At 35.0% G+C, this 17,828-nt stretch overlaps 1 protein-coding gene across 1 annotated transcript in view; it reads right to left on the reverse strand.

The window, feature by feature from the left end:
• The window catches only part of ALDH3B1 (aldehyde dehydrogenase 3 family member B1), a 1,341,938-nt gene extending 1,328,837 nt beyond the window's left edge, over nt 1–13,101 (reverse strand). The window contains exon 1 of the mRNA XM_044084078.1: nt 13,080–13,101. The gene's annotated coding sequence lies outside the window, so the exon portion shown is untranslated. The remainder of the gene's footprint in view (nt 1–13,079) is intronic.
• Nucleotides 13,102–17,828: the final 4,727 nt, after the last annotated feature.

Below are 17,828 nucleotides of genomic sequence, written 5' to 3' on the forward strand. Positions count from 1 at the left end.
ACACAGGTGGACAGTGGTCTCACCTTCGATAACCACATCGCCACAACAGTCAGGAAATCCTTCTATGTGGCACACTTCATCACTAAGGGCTTTTCATCCAGAAAAAAGGAGGTCATTGTCCCACTGTACTCATCCATCATTAGATCCATCATAGAGTACAACGCCCCATTTGGTATGTACCTCACAAGACATCTGCAGCAACTGGAAAGGCCGCAGAAACACCTCACTAAAAGAATAACAGGCCTAAAGCAGATGCCCTTTGTTGACCGACTAAAAAAACTCCAGCTATACTCTGTCACATATCGTTTATTCAGAGGCGAGCTTTGCTTAACATACAAGGCTATGTCAAACCCAGAACTGTTGGACATGCTACACTTAAAGAAATCCCAATCTATTAGACTCACACGCTCCGGGGACCTAAACCTTGTCATCGCAATGAGCAAAATATTCTGGAGGGATAGGTTCCTGACCCAGACACTTCCCATACTCTGGAATAGACTACCCATACATATCAAGCAGAGCACCTCCTTGGCCCTCTTCAAAAGGAACCTTGATGACTGGATGGGAGATAGGAAATTTACCCCAGGGATCACTTCAGTCACCCTGTTAGGATTCCAGGGAAGTAAATATTGTGGGAAGAAATAGCCAGGGAATTGTTATGTCTAGGCTTGTATAGGCCCTAGGGCTGATAGCCTAGTACCAACCTATGAACCTATAATATGGTGTAATATTTACGCTAAGGAAAAAGAAAAGCTAACCAATATAGAAAGAGCAGTACCAAAGATATTTGAAGAGAAATACAGGCAAATGAATCCAGACATGGAAAACTTTACAATACAAAAAACAAGAAGACAAAGAGAAAAAGTAGAAATGGAGATTAGTAATGTAGAAGTTAAAGAAATAGAAATTGTGGTTATGAAGTACCTGCGTAGTGAAGGATTCAGTGCAGAAAATCTAATTCAGAAAGCACCACAACAGGTAGAGCAATGGATATATAAATTAAGGGGAAACCAGTGGAACAGGAAGCAATTGGTCACGTGCCATATGAAGATAATTTGGAGCCTTCCACAGGAAACCAGTATAAATGTTCACTTCAAGCTGGACAGCAAGGGGAGGAAAAGGAAACTGTGGAAACTCTGATGCAGTCAATGTTGAGGAGTGATAGGCTAGAGAGTTCCCATATGACAGAGCAACAGATGACACAGGATGAAACTGAAGAGAATGTCCCACAGGAATATGCTATAGACCCTTCTATGGAATGCCTGCAGGAAATGGAAAATAAGGGATGTGCCCTCAGTATGGAAGGAAATGAGCTAAGAGAAGAGTTGCTTGATTTAATAGACATAAACAGATATATCAAGATCAATGAAAGAAATAGACCGCAGAAGGTTAATACAACCCAAAAAGTCAGAAGTCTGATAAAACAAATGAACACAATAATTAGGACTTTTCATAGAGATCCATGCGATATAACAGAAGTAAACAGGATATATTACTTTGCAGCTAAATTAATAATTGATAAAGTTCTACCACAAGAACACTGGGTAGTGAAGGAAAGGAAGGGGAGAAATTGAATACCATCATGGAAGTATCGAATAGAGAAAACTATAAAGCAGTTAGGACAAGACGTGTCAGTGTTAGAAGACTAAAGAAGAGGGAACAGATCAACAAAAATACTAAGAAAGATAGATGTGATAAAAGCATTGCACGGTATTAGAAAAGACCAGGGTCTATCGTACACTATTGCATATAGCAAACTAAAAATTTCAGCACAAGCAGAAAAACTTAGAAGCTATGAAGACAAATATAAGGGAAAAGCACAAAATAAGCAATTTATTGATGACCCAAAAAGTTTTATACAGAATTGGGAAACAAGGTAAAAGGAATTGAAAGACCACCAAAAAAAAAAAAAAAAAAGAAATAGATACATTTTGGAGAAATACCTATGAAGATCCTGTGGAACATAACAAAGATGCTAAATGGATAGAAGAAGTAAAAGAAAGAATAAGAGGTTTAAAGGACAGGATATGACATGAAATGAAGTAACACCCAAAGAAATTGAAATAAAGTTAAGAAAAGCCTCTAATTGGAAAACTCCAGGCCCAGATGCAGTACCTGTCTTTTGGCTAAAAGTATTAACATATTTGCACGTAATAACTATTTATATGCCCACCCTGAACAGACACCAACTTGGCTAGCAACAGGAAAAACAATGTTCCTACTTAAGAATGAACTTGCAAGCTGCCCTAAAATAATAGACCAATAATTTGCCTTCTGACAGCATATAAACTATACACAGGAATTGATGCCGACAGCGTTTATAGTCATTTAGAAGAAAACTCAATTATGGCAGTACAACAAAAGGGCAATAAAAGAAAGTTATATGGAACAAAGGAACATTTGTTGTTAAAGTCATAGTGGAGAACTGTAAAAAGGGGAAGAATCTGTGTGTAGCATGGGTTGACTACAAAAAAGCATTTGGTAGTATCCCACATTCATGGGTAAAAGAGTGCTTAAAAATGTATAAGTACATCCTACACTGATCGACTACATTATAGTGACCATGAAACATTGGCAGACCACTTTGCAATAAAGACATGATTAGGGTCAAATTATTATCCCAGGGATAAAAATTCAAAGGGAGATATTCCAGGGTGACTCATTGTCACATGTGCTATTGTGTCTTGCCCTTAACCCATTAAACTGTCTACTTAACAGCTTAGGCCATGGTCCATAATTTGGCTCCTAGAAAACAACAAAGTGTAAAGACTTCTCATCTTCTCTTTGTCGATGATTTAAAACTGTATAGCTCATCAGATGAGGAACTGAAAGCACAACTGCAAGTTGTCAAATCTTTTTCAGATGATGTAAGGGTGTCATTTGGTCTTGATAAATGTGCAAAAGCAACCTTTAAAGCAGAAAAACTGCAACACCAGGAAAACATAAGTTTGGGACAAGAAGGTGATATAAAAGAACTTGAGCAAGAAGGAGTGTATAAATATTTGGGAACTGATGAATGATCAATAAAACATGAATAAATGTGAATAAAACTTAGTAAGGAATATTTCAGAAGACTTAAATTAATCCTGAAAACAGCACTGACATCTAGGAACAAAATCCAAGCTATAAACCAATGTGCTCTTCCTGTCCTAATTTAAAGTTTTGGAGTGATTGACTGGCTCCAAAATGTGCTGGATAGATTAGATAGGAAAACAAGAAGGATGCTTCATGCTCACCAAATGATTTATAAAAATCAGTGCTTACAAAGATTATATATTTCCCGTTCTGAAAGAGGGATGGGCCTCTTTGCAATTGATTACATTTATAGATCTCATCTGCAATTGTGGGGCTCCACACATATCTGCTGACCTCACAAGACCCAAACATAGCGAAAGTTTTGAGATATGAGGAGAATAAGTCTAAGGTAACTTCTCTGCTTAATCCAACAGAACCATATCGGCGTCAAGCAGGAATGGAAATCAAATCAGAAGTAGATAAAAACTAGGCAGCAACTGAATGTGCCAAAAAAACAAAGAAAGAATACAAGGTGAAGGACCAGATGAGAAAGCAAGAAATTTGGAAAATGCATAAATATAGTTGCAAATATAGAAAACTTCTGGAAGAACCTCATGTTGATCAAGAACAAATGCAGGAATGGTTAAGGAGAGGCAAATTCAAACCAAGAGATGAAAGGTTAATATTGGCGGCCCAAGATAGTGGGGTATGTACACCTTGTTTGCAAAGTCCATTGAACATGTGGGAGAAACAGACAAATGTAGGTTTTGCAAAACAGAATTGGAAACAGTTGCACACCTTGTTGCTTGTTGCAACATACTAATGGCAAAAGGACCATATACTGAAAGGCATAATAATGTAGCGAGACTGCTGCAGTGGGGATTGTGCAAACATGGTATTGAAGTGGCTGAAAAACACTGGAAACATGAGCCACAAAGCATCATAGAAAATAATGAAGTTTATACAACATGGGATCACACATTACCAACAGTGCAAAAGATAGATGCTAGAAAAATGGATATCGTAGTCCAAGAAAAGAAGACAAAAGTAGCATTGATGATTGAAATTGCAAACCCAGTGACTACAGTGTCCTGAGTACAGAGAGAGACACAAAGTCATAAAGTATCAGGATTTGCCAGCAGAAATGACAGCAATGGGGAAGAAAGATACCCAGATAATTCCAACAGTAGTAGGAGCAACGGGTCTTATAAAAAAGAGTTTACAGTCGTATTTAGATATGCTACCAATACATGTAACTCCATAAGAATTGCAGAAGGAGTCATTACTGAACACATTGCAGGTGCTACGAAGAGACTTTTGGCTGATATCAGAGTGAAACAGTACTAATTTCATGAACTTTAATGATACTTTGACTTAGGAATGAGGTCCATTCCCATCATAGTATTAGAAACCCAAAAGATTTAAAGAAATTAAAAAATAAAATGAGAGCGATCTAATAGGTTAATAAAAGGCTATCAGTGTCCAGACTATTATAAGCCTTGCCAATAACCAGGTGCCAAACTCAAACCCAGTACCTTGCATCTGTGAGGTAAAGACCTTAACCATTATACCATTCCCAGACTCTTGACCCTGCTGACACCTGCTATGCACAGGCCATCATAACTACAGGTTAGGATAATAGTGGGGATTTAAGCCACAGCATGCTGGTAGGATGTGCAGATAGGTTCATAAATCCATCAGCTTAATCACAGAGTCATGGAAGAATAAGATGAACTGCAATTCATCAGTTTTCCTTACTTGTCTTTCAGACCATAGATGTCTTATAATATTGCATGTCTACTTTTAAATTAAAATGTAATTGCATTTCTTTGTTAACAGGATAAATGAATTGCTCCTTCCCAGGCCCTTTTTACTCATGAGCTGGGTCCCAAGGTTAAGAGTAAAAGCAATATGATGTTTTGAAGAGCCAAGTCAGTATTTGTTTGGAAGAAATTGTAGCAGTCACAGAAAAATACTGGAAACACAGGAAGAACATGTAAAATCCATGTAGAATAAAATGAGGAATGATGAATAATGTTATCTCCCTGTTGCTAATTCACTGGAAACACATGAAGAACATGTAAAATCCACGTAGAATAAAATGAGGAATGATGAATAATGTTATCTCCCTGTTGCTAATTCACTGGAAACACAGGAAGAACATGTAAAATCCATGTAGAATAAAATGAGGAAGGATGAATAATGTTATCTCCCTGTTGCTAATTCACTGGAAACACATGAAGAACATATAAAATCCACATAGAATAAAATGAGGAAGGATGAATAATGTTATCTCCCTGTTGCTAATTCACTGGAAACACAGGAAGAACATGTAAAATCCACGTAGAATAAAATGAGGAATGATGAATAATGTTATCTCCCTGCTGCTAATTCACTGGAAACACAGGAAGAACATGTAAAATCCACGTAGAATAAAATGAGGAATGATGAATAATGTTATCTCCCTGTTGCTAATTCACTGGAAACACATGAAGAACATGTAAAATCCACGTAGAATAAAATGAGGAATGATGAATAATGTTATCTCCCTGTTGCTAATTCACTGGAAACACAGGAAGAACATGTAAAATCCACGTAGAATAAAATGAGGAATGATGAATAATGTTATCTCCCTGTTGCTAATTCACTGGAAACACAGGAAGAACATGCAAAATCCACGTAGAATAAAATGAGGAAGGATGAATAATGTTATCTCCCTGTTGCTAATTCACTGAAAACACAGGAAGAACATGTAAAATCCACGTAGAATAAAATGAGGAAGGATGAATAATGTTATCTCCCTGTTGCTAATTCACTGGAAACACAGGAAGAACATGTATAATCCACGTAGAATAAAATGAGGAATGATGCATAATGTTATCTCCCTGCTGCTAATTCACTGGAAACACATGAAGAACATATAAAATCCACATAGAATAAAATGAGGAATGAGGGATAATGTTATCTCCCTGTTGCTAATTCACTGGAAACACAGGAAGAACATGTATAATCCACGTAGAATAAAATGAGGAATGATGCATAATGTTATCTCCCTGCTGCTAATTCACTGGAAACACATGAAGAACATGTAAAATCCATGTAGAATAAAATGAGGTATGAGGAATAATGTTATCTCCCTGTTGCTAATTCACTGGAAACACAGGAAGAAAATGTAAAATCCATGTAGAATAAAATGAGGAATGATGAATAATGTTATCTCCCTCTTGCCAATTCACTGGAAACACAGGAAGAACATGTAAAATCCACGTAGAATAAAATGAGGAAGGATGAATAATGTTATCTCCCTGTTGCTAATTCACTGGAAACACAGGAAGAACATGTAAAATCCACATAGAATAAAATGAGGAAGGATGAATAATGTTATTTCCCTGCTGCTAATTCACTGGAAACACAGGAAGAACATGTAAAATCCACGTAGAATAAAATGAGGAAGGATGAATAATGTTATCTCCCTGTTGCTAATTCACTGGAAACACAGGAAGAACATGTAAAATCCACGTAGAATAAAATGAGGAATGATGAATAATGTTATCTCCCTTCTGCTAATTCACTGGAAACACATGAAGAACATGTAAAATCCACGTAGAATAAAATGAGGAATGATTAATAATGTTATCTCCCTGTTGCTAATTCACTGGAAACACAGGAAGAACATGTAAAATCCACGTAGAATAAAATGAGGAATGATGAATAATGTTATCTCACTGTTGCTAATTCACTGGAAACACATGAAGAACATGTAAAATCCACGTAGAATAAAATGAGGAATGATTAATAATGTTATCTCCCTGTTGCTAATTCACTGGAAACACATGAAGAACATGTAAAATCCACGTAGAATAAAATGAGGAATGATTAATAATGTTATCTCCCTGTTGCTAATTCACTGGAAACACAGGAAGAACATGTAAAATCCACGTAGAATAAAATGAGGAATGATGAATAATGTTATCTCCCTGTTGCTAATTCACTGGAAACACAGGAAGAACATGTAAAATCCACGTAGAATAAAATGAGGAAGGATGAATAATGTTATCTCCCTGTTGCTAATTCACTGGAAACACAGGAAGAACATGTAAAATCCACGTAGAATAAAATGAGGAAGGATGAATAATGTTATCTCCCTGTTGCTAATTCACTGGAAACACAGGAAGAACATGTAAAATCCACGTAGAATAAAATGAGGAAGGATGAATAATGTTATCTCCCTGTTGCTAATTCACTGGAAACACAGGAAGAACATGTAAAATCCACGTAGAATAAAATGAGGAAGGATGAATAATGTTATCTCCCTGTTGCTAATTCACTGGAAACACAGGAAGAACATGTAAAATCCACGTAGAATAAAATGAGGAATGATGAATAATGTTATCTCCCTTCTGCTAATTCACTGGAAACACATGAAGAACATGTAAAATCCACATAGAATAAAATGAGGAATGATTAATAATGTTATCTCCCTGTTGCTAATTCACTGGAAACACAAGAAGAACATGTAAAATCCACGTAGAATAAAATGAGGAAGGATGAATAATGTTATCTCCCTGTTGCTAATTCACTGGAAACACAGGAAGAACATGTAAAATCCATGTAGAATAAAATGAGGAATGATGAATAATGTTATCTCCCTATTGCTAATTCACTGGAAACACAGGAAGAACATGCAAAATCCAAGTAGAATAAAATGAGGAAGGATGAATAATGTTATCTCCCTGTTGCTAATTCACTGGAAACACAGGAAGAACATGTAAAATCCACGTAGAATAAAATGAGGAAGGATGAATAATGTTATCTTCCTGTTGCTAATTCACTGGAAACACAGGAAGAACATGTAAAAATCCACGTAGAATAAAATGAGGAAGGATGAATAATGTTATCTCCCTGTTGCTAATTCACTGGAAACACAGGAAGAACATGTAAAATCCACGTAGAATAAAATGAGGAAGGATGAATAATGTTATCTCCCTGTTGCTAATTCACTGGAAATACAGGAAGAACATGTAAAATCCACGTGGAATAAAATGAGGAATTATGAATAATGTTATCTCCCTGTTGCTAATTCACTGGAAACACATGAAGAACATGTAAAATCCATGTACAATAAAATGAGGAGGGATTAATAATGTTATCTCCCTGTTGCTAATTCACTGGAAACACAGGAAAAACATGTAAAATCCACATAGAATAAAATGAGGAATGATGAATAATGTTATCTCCCTGTTGCTAATTCACTGGAAACACATGAAGAACATGTAAAATCCACGTAGAATAAAATGAGATATAATGAATAATGTCATCTCCCTGCTGCTAATTCACTGGGAAGACATGAAGAACATATAAAATCCACGTAGAATAAAATGAGGAATGATGAATAATGTTATCTCCCTGTTGCTAATTCACTGGAAACACAGGAAGAACATGTAAAATCCATGTAGAATAAAATGAGGAATGAGGAATAATGTTATCTCCCTGTTGCTAATTCACTGGAAACACAGGAAGAACATGTAAAATCCATGTAGAATAAAATGAGGAATGATGAATAATGTTATCTCCCTCTTGCCAATTCACTGGAAACACATGAAGAACATGTAAAATCCACGTAGAATAAAATGAGGAAGGATGAATAATGTTATCTCCCTGTTGCTAATTCACTGGAAACACAGGAAGAACATGTAAAATCCACATAGAATAAAATGAGGAAGGATGAATAATGTTATTTCCCTGCTGACAATTCACTGGAAACACAGGAAGAACATGTAAAATCCACGTAGAATAAAATGAGGAAGGATGAATAATGTTATCTCCCTGTTGCTAATTCACTGGAAACACAGGAAGAACATGTAAAATCCACGTAGAATAAAATGAGGAATGATGAATAATGTTATCTCCCTTCTGCTAATTCACTGGAAACACATGAAGAACATGTAAAATCCACGTAGAATAAAATGAGGAATGATTAATAATGTTATCTCCCTGTTGCTAATTCACTGGAAACACAGGAAGAACATGTAAAATCCACGTAGAATAAAATGAGGAATGATGAATAATGTTATCTCCCTGTTGCTAATTCACTGGAAACACATGAAGAACATGTAAAATCCACGTAGAATAAAATGAGGAATGATTAATAATGTTATCTCCCTGTTGCTAATTCACTGGAAACACATGAAGAACATGTAAAATCCACGTAGAATAAAATGAGGAATGATTAATAATGTTATCTCCCTGTTGCTAATTCACTGGAAACACAGGAAGAACATGTAAAATCCACGTAGAATAAAATGAGGAATGATGAATAATGTTATCTCCCTGTTGCTAATTCACTGGAAACACAGGAAGAACATGTAAAATCCACGTAGAATAAAATGAGGAAGGATGAATAATGTTATCTCCCTGTTGCTAATTCACTGGAAACACAGGAAGAACATGTAAAATCCAAGTAGAATAAAATGAGGAAGGATGAATAATGTTATCTCCCTGTTGCTAATTCACTGGAAACACAGGAAGAACATGTAAAATCCACGTAGAATAAAATGAGGAAGGATGAATAATGTTATCTCCCTGTTGCTAATTCACTGGAAACACAGGAAGAACATGTAAAATCCACGTAGAATAAAATGAGGAAGGATGAATAATGTTATCTCCCTGTTGCTAATTCACTGGAAACACAGGAAGAACATGTAAAATCCACGTAGAATAAAATGAGGAATGATGAATAATGTTATCTCCCTTCTGCTAATTCACTGGAAACACATGAAGAACATGTAAAATCCACATAGAATAAAATGAGGAATGATTAATAATGTTATCTCCCTGTTGCTAATTCACTGGAAACACAAGAAGAACATGTAAAATCCATGTAGAATAAAATGAGGAATGATGAATAATGTTATCTCCCTATTGCTAATTCACTGGAAACACAGGAAGAACATGTAAAATCCAAGTAGAATAAAATGAGGAAGGATGAATAATGTTATCTCCCTGTTGCTAATTCACTGGAAACACAGGAAGAACATGTAAAATCCACGTAGAATAAAATGAGGAAGGATGAATAATGTTATCTCCCTGTTGCTAATTCACTGGAAACACAAGAAGAACATGTAAAAATCCACGTAGAATAAAATGAGGAAGGATGAATAATGTTATCTCCCTGTTGCTAATTCACTGGAAACACAGGAAGAACATGTAAAATCCACGTAGAATAAAATGAGGAAGGATGAATAATGTTATCTCCCTGTTGCTAATTCACTGGAAATACAGGAAGAACATGTAAAATCCACGTGGAATAAAATGAGGAATGATGAATAATGTTATCTCCCTGTTGCTAATTCACTGGAAACACATGAAGAACATGTAAAATCCATGTACAATAAAATGAGGAGGGATTAATAATGTTATCTCCCTGTTGCTAATTCACTGGAAACACAGGAAAAACATGTAAAATCCACATAGAATAAAATGAGGAATGATGAATAATGTTATCTCCCTGTTGCTAATTCACTGGAAACACAGGAAGAACATGTAAAATCCACGTAGAATAAAATGAGATATAATGAATAATGTCATCTCCCTGCTGCTAATTCACTGGAAAGACATGAAGAACATATAAAATCCACGTAGAATAAAATGAGGAATGATGAATAATGTTATCTCCCTGTTGCTAATTCACTGGAAACACAGGAAGAACATGTAAAATCCATGTAGAATAAAATGAGGAATGATGAATAATCTTATCTCCCTGTTGCTAATTCACTGGAAACACATGAAGAACATGTAAAATCCACATAGAATAAAATGAGGAATGATGAATAATGTTATCTCCCTGTTGCTAATTCACTGGAAACACAGAAAGAACATGTAAAATCCATGTAGAATAAAATGAGGAAGGATGAATAATGTTATCTCCCTGTTGCTAATTCACTGGAAACACAGGAAGAACATGTAAAATCCATGTAGAATAAAATGAGGAAGGATGAATAATGTTATCTCCCTGTTGCTAATTCACTGGAAACACAGGAAGAACATGTAAAATCCATGTAGAATAAAATGAGGAAGGATGAATAATGTTATCTCCCTGTTGCTAATTCACTGGAAACACAGGAAGAACATGTAAAATCCACGTAGAATAAAATGAGGAAGGATGAATAATGTTATCCCTTGTTGCTAATTCACTGGAAATACAGGAAGAACATGTAAAATCCACGTAGTATAAAATGAGGAAGGATGAATAATGTTATCTCCCTGTTGCTAATTCACTGGAAACACAGGAAGAACATGTAAAATTCACGTAGAATAAAATGAGGAAGGATGAATAATGTTATCTCCCTGTTGCTAATTCACTGGAAACACAGGAAGAACATGTAAAATCCACGTAGAATAAAATTAGGAATGATGAATAATGTTATCTCCCTTCTGCTAATTCACTGGAAACACATGAAGAACATGTAAAATCCACGTAGAATAAAATGAGGAATGATTAATAATGTTATCTCCCTGTTGCTAATTCACTGGAAACACAGGAAGAACATGTAAAATCCACGTAGAATAAAATGAGGAAGGATGAATAATGTTATCTCCCTGTTGCTAATTCACTGGAAACACAGGAAGAACATGTAAAATCCATGTACAATAAAATGAGGAGGGATGAATAATGTTATCTCCCTGTTGCTAATTCACTGGAAACACAGGAAGAACATGTAAAATCCACGTAGAATAAAATGAGGAAGGATGAATAATGTTATCTCCCTGTTGCTAATTCACTGGAAATACAGGAAGAACATGTAAAATCCACGTAGAATACAATGAGGAAGGATGAATAATGTTATCTCCCTGTTGCTAATTCACTGGAAACACAGGAAGAACATGTAAAATCCACGTAGAATAAAATGAGGAAGGATGAATAATGTTATCTCCCTGTTGCTAATTCACTGGAAACACAGGAAGAACATGTAAAATCCACGTAGAATAAAATGAGGAAGGATGAATAATGTTATCTCCCTGTTGCTAATTCACTGGAAACACAGGAAGAACATGTAAAATCCATGTAGAATATAATGAGGGATGATGAATAATGTTATCTCCCTGTTGCTACTTCACTGGAAACACATGAAAAACATGTAAAATCCATGTACAATAAAATGAGGAAGGATGAATAATGTTATCTCCCTGTTGCTAATTCACTGGAAACACAGGAAGAACATGTAAAATCCACGTAGAATAAAATGAGGAATGATGAATAATGTTATCTCCCTGTTGCTAATTCACGAATGTCTGCACATTCAAAAATAAAATAAGCTGTGTGTGCATGTGCATAGAGGCTTGAAATTATGGAAATGAATCATTTAATTACTCATTTTAATAAATGTGTGCCAGCTGACTTTACACAGCACACAGCAGTGTATAATATAGTGATTCCTTTACAGTGCCATAGAAACAGATTCTAACAGAATAAAAGATGCCTTGGCCTGTATGTGAATTTTTAGTCTTTTTTTCTTACCTTCTTCTGTCTGTCTCATACTGACTCTGTAGTTTTGGCTTTTCTTACTACTTCTGCCTTCCCTGTAGGAGAGCTTTATAGCTATTCCACGCATGCTTGAAATCTATGCATGCTGAAATCCACTAGTACCCTGTAAACTTTATTTATGGCATTGATTTATCTATTTACTATTTTTTGAATTCATTTAGTACTCACCACTATATTATCACTGTTAACTCTTCAGTGCATTATTCCAACAAATATACCCCCTCTGATGTATTATATATATATATATATATATATATATATATATATATATATATATATATATTAGTAGGTTGCCTGTAAGCCTGTGATAATAAGACCATGGGGATTTTTTTTTATTTTGTCTTCTGATAAGTATATGGAAAATAATAAATGTCATTATACACTTACTTTCCTGCACTTTAAGTTCTCACTGCTTGTAGGATAAACTCAGCCAAAAGCCCATATCCTTTGTCTCGCACTGAGATTACCTTTTGTCTCTTCCGTCTACTCCTAAATTCCTTAAGTGTTATTTTTTACTCACCACCTCCTTAAGAAGGCTGTTTTACATATCCAGTACTTTTTGTAGTTAGAATACACCTCTTCACTTTATTCACTGTATCCCCTTCTCGTCACCTCGTCCTCCATTCATTGTACTCCATTGTATGATCTTTTAATGATTCCCTTGACGTATGTGAAAATTAGATTTTTGTCTTTCATTTGTTTCCTTCAGTTCTGCACTGTGCAGTGCCTGTGTTCTTGTAGTATTCTGTGAAACAGTTCATCTCCTCACCCTACCAGTATGCTACATATATTCTCTTGCATTTTCTATAGGCTTATCATGTCTCTTTCTCTCTCTCTCTCTCTCTCTCTCTCTCTCTCTCTCGATGGTTCTGTAGAAAGGAATATAATAAAGTTCACAAGGTGTATTTTTAGCAGAGCCTTTAAAATGAGTCAGTTTTGTGAAGGTGAGACAGTGCCAAGATATTTGGCTAATGTAAACAAAAAATAGGGAACTGAAAAATGAGTCATGTATGAATTGTATCAGCAAATCAAAGGTAAAAGAAAACAAAATGAAACAATATTGATTTCAAAGATGCTGGATGAGCAGGTCTGGCAAGAAAGAGAATGGCATTCAGGAAATGCATTTAGATTCCTATTTATTTATTAACTTGACACCTCGATCAGCCACAAGTATGTCTGTTTAGGGGAAGCTCATGTGCGCTGTTTATTTAAATGGCTTGCTTTAAAGTACATGATAAGCAAATAAAGACAGAGAGAGAATCAAACTCTGGATAAAACGCAGTGCTTTAATCCTGCATGCTAATCTGCCAGACGTCAGTTAAAGCAGGAGGCAATTAAAGTACTCAAGAGAGAAAAAGCCCAGACGTGAAGAAAAAAATAGCAAATAATGGGCAAACAATGCCAGGTAGGGAAATAAATCATTTTGTATGCATATATAAATGCAGAGCAGAACTGGAAGGTTACTGAAGCTTAAGAAAGGGTATAAAGAATGGGCCAAGGATGACAGAAAACAGGCAGAAATACTAAAATGTAATTATATTTCTGCTCAGTTTTTACAAAGGTTGGTGATAAAGCAATAACCACACCAGGGTGTTGAACTGATCAGCTGACAGAGGTTCATTTAAATTCATTTACAAAGAAGAATGTATTGAAATAACTTTTAAAACTGAAGGTGAATAAGATACATAGAGCTCAATGGAATTTCACCCGGAATCCAGAATTCTAAAAGAAGTAAGAGAAGAACCAATAAGGATTAAAAACAACAACAAATATGATAAGAAGGGGTAATCCCCTATGATTAAGTGAAGTTAGGTGTAATTATGTTTCATACACAAATAAATAAATAGATATGTAAAAAAATGATACAAATATAAAACTATACACTGTCTAGGTCATCCTCTGTTTTGGAAACTCTTCTGGAAAAAAGAGCCATTCATTAACTGGAAACCAGAATGGCTGCAAGACCTAAGGTAACATGGCTACACAACAGGAATATTATGTCTGGCTGATTTAATATACTTCTTGACTAAGCAGTAAAAGTAGTAAACCACGTTACAGAGATGGACGTGGAAAAGGTAGACTTTTTAAGGCATTTGGCAGAACCTAGATGATCAAAGAGAGTAAGGATGAGCGAGGAAGTAGTGTTGAGTCATCCCACACAGGGGCCAATGTTCGGACCAGTCCTCTGAAATATTTTGATCAGTGGTGCTACAAAGGGGCTAGAGAAAGAAGTGCATCTCTGCATATGGTACTATCATCTGCAGTGGAATGGAATGGATATTTAGGAAAGAGTAAGCAGGGTGAAATAAGAGTTGGACGTTTTGCAAGAATGGCCTAATGTGCAGTAACAGATTTAATGAGAAGCTATCCAAGATAATGCACCTTGTGAAGATAACCCAGGGAGAGTTAACAGACTAAATGTGCAGTGTGTTAAAAATCAAATATTTATTTTTAGGAAGAATCAAACATGCTCATCATTCCCACTGCCTCAGTGCCATTAAAGGAAACCCAATACTGGCCAACTTTCTAAAGCTCAGACTCTCCTGTCTTTCTTCATGTGACAGCTGATTGGGTGAGCCTATACTCAGAGGAACGCCTGTTCACTGTTTTTTTGCCAACCAAAGAAGAAAGCCTTGTGATTTTCCCATTTACTGCACAGATAAAGCATCATTTAGGGAACCCTTTCCTCTCATTTTATTATTAGATTTATGGTTATCTTTCTATTTTTATGTTTATTTAAAATATATTTATTTTAATATTTTATGTCTGTCTGTGTTAGAAGTAATGTCTGTGGGCATTTTTGCTTGCAGCAGTGTTTATTTGGCTTCTGTCTTTGACTAATGCTTCTTTTTAATGTTTCTGAGGAAACTTTCAGTATTTCTGTCAGAAGTGCAGTGTGTATGCACACTGTTAGACACAGGGACTATCTCGTGCAGAACAGTGAATTAATCGTGCCTGTCTTTACTGTTGTTACTCTACTTTATTTTCATGTTTTGACAGGGAAATATTGCAAAATTTGGATTTAATTACTATAGGGTATGGCTCTGCTGTGTGTATGTTTTTAATATCCCTTCTAACCTCCAGTGAAGTTACTTGAATGTACTGTGTAGGTTTTGCTTTCTCTGACAACAAAATATAGTGTAAAATTTATTTGAAACATCAGTCTAAATATTAATTGGCCCTTGAAATATTGTGGCCATTTTGACAAAACAAAACCTGAATTGAAAAAGGAATTATTTGAAGAAGTGAAGTATTGTACAGATTTCAGACAGTTATTGACACTACAATATAAGTAGAAATGTATACATGCAAGGAAAAATTGAAATGCTTTATACTTTTAGTTAAAATAACTTATTGTTAACTTTTTGTTTTATCAGAAAATTTAAAGAGCTAGGAAATTATTTCTAATTTGTCTTTATAATGTTTACTAAAACGATGTAAGTCACTGACTTGTTTAATGGATTGTGAGTCATGTACAAGATGGACTACTGAATGTTATTTCTATTTACCTATGTTTGCTGAATTTCTTTTATTAGTACTGATTTAAAACAAGGGCAAGAAAGGGAAGGAAAATCTCTGTTTGTGGTCAAGGGAGGAGAGGCTTAAGAGTATTCTAACTGCCCCGAGAACTCTCTAAGATGCTCTAAATACTATTTGATTAATACTTACCTAGGGTAAGTCTTGATTGCCATATAGGTACCTTCACATTCATTCTAGACCTGATGTGATTACCCATTCTGGAAGCAGGAGGTGCCCTATGCAGGATGGGAATTGTCAGGGTCATCATAGTTCATTCTTAGACTCTGCTTTATAAATTTATAAATATGTAAAAGCACTGCACACTAGAATGTAGGGTGCTTCTACTCATAGTCAAGATACCACTGATAAGCCATGTCTTTTCATAAGCGTAAGCTGAAGTTGGTGAGCTGAAGAGTGGGAAAGTAAAGGAAGACAGTACACCTACAGTAAATTCATATTTCATTGGTAATCACTCATTGTCTCCTGTAGAGTCCTTTTAGTCAAATTATTTTAGTAATAATCTATTTGTTGTTGGCCTATTTAGTGTATGCTCCTCTGTTGCATTTAATTTATCCAAAATTATATATCTGACATGTTTGGGATCTCTTAAGGGCAACTAAATATTAGATATTTTCTAAGTCAACATAATAATTGTTTACACTACTAACATTCAATCCTGATATATAAAATGCTATAGAACAATAATAGAATAATATAGAATTTCATATCTCTTTTAAGAAAATTCTCCATATAATAATTTAACATATGGAGCTGAGTTGATATTGTTGGTTAAAGGAGTGATAATCCAATAGATATATCATTATCTATTAGATTAGGAATGACTTTCATTCCCTGTTTAATGGGAAATTCATATTTACTTGTATTTGATACTTTAGAATTAATGTTTTATAGAAGTACTTTTTAAAAGCCTGACCAGAACTTTACCCTACTTATATTTAAAGAAGAAAGAACATTTAATTACACTCCCAAGTTTACACACATAAAAATAACATCCAACGTTATCAGAGAATATGGTATAACTAGTATAAACAAAATAAAAAAGAAGCAAAAAGTTTCTTCCAACAATAACTTGAAATGGATTTAACATTCTTATCATTAAATACTAATGGCTTAAATAATGCAAATAAAAGATCAAACTTACTAAAATATTTAAATCTAAATAAGGCACAAGTAGTATTTCTCCAGGAAATGCATTTTAAGACTAATGATAGCTTTATTTGGAACTCTAAGGACTATACAGTCTTAACTCAATCCTCCTATAGAACAAAGACAAAAGGAGTATCAATTCTCTGGAAGAAAAATATAATCTAGCATTTGTTATAATTAAATTTAATACCAGAATATGGACCTTAGCTAATCTATATTGGTTCCCAGGAATTGGAGCAGGAACAGTTGAAAAACACCTAGATTTTATTTCCAACAATTATAAAGGAAATCTTATGCTGGGAAGATACTTTAATTGTACCTTAGAAGCTTCTGAAACCACCAAGTCTTTTCGCATAGCAACTATTTCAAAATCCTTAAAAAAATGGATTGATTAATTTCATTTAATAGACACTTTTAAAGTAAAAGATAAATCATTATTATTTTCCCATAAAGACTATAGATTTGGAATACAAACCAGAATAGACACACGGAACTTTGAATGTTGGCAGTATGACTGGAATAGGGAGAGAGCTAGCTGATATGATGGACAGAAGGAAGGTTGGTATATTGTGTGTGCAAGAAA

Source organism: Protopterus annectens, chromosome 9.part0 (genome assembly GCF_019279795.1).
Source record: "Protopterus annectens isolate FY-2018-M chromosome 9.part0, PAN1.0, whole genome shotgun sequence".
NCBI classification, from domain to species: Eukaryota; Metazoa; Chordata; order Ceratodontiformes; family Protopteridae; genus Protopterus; species Protopterus annectens.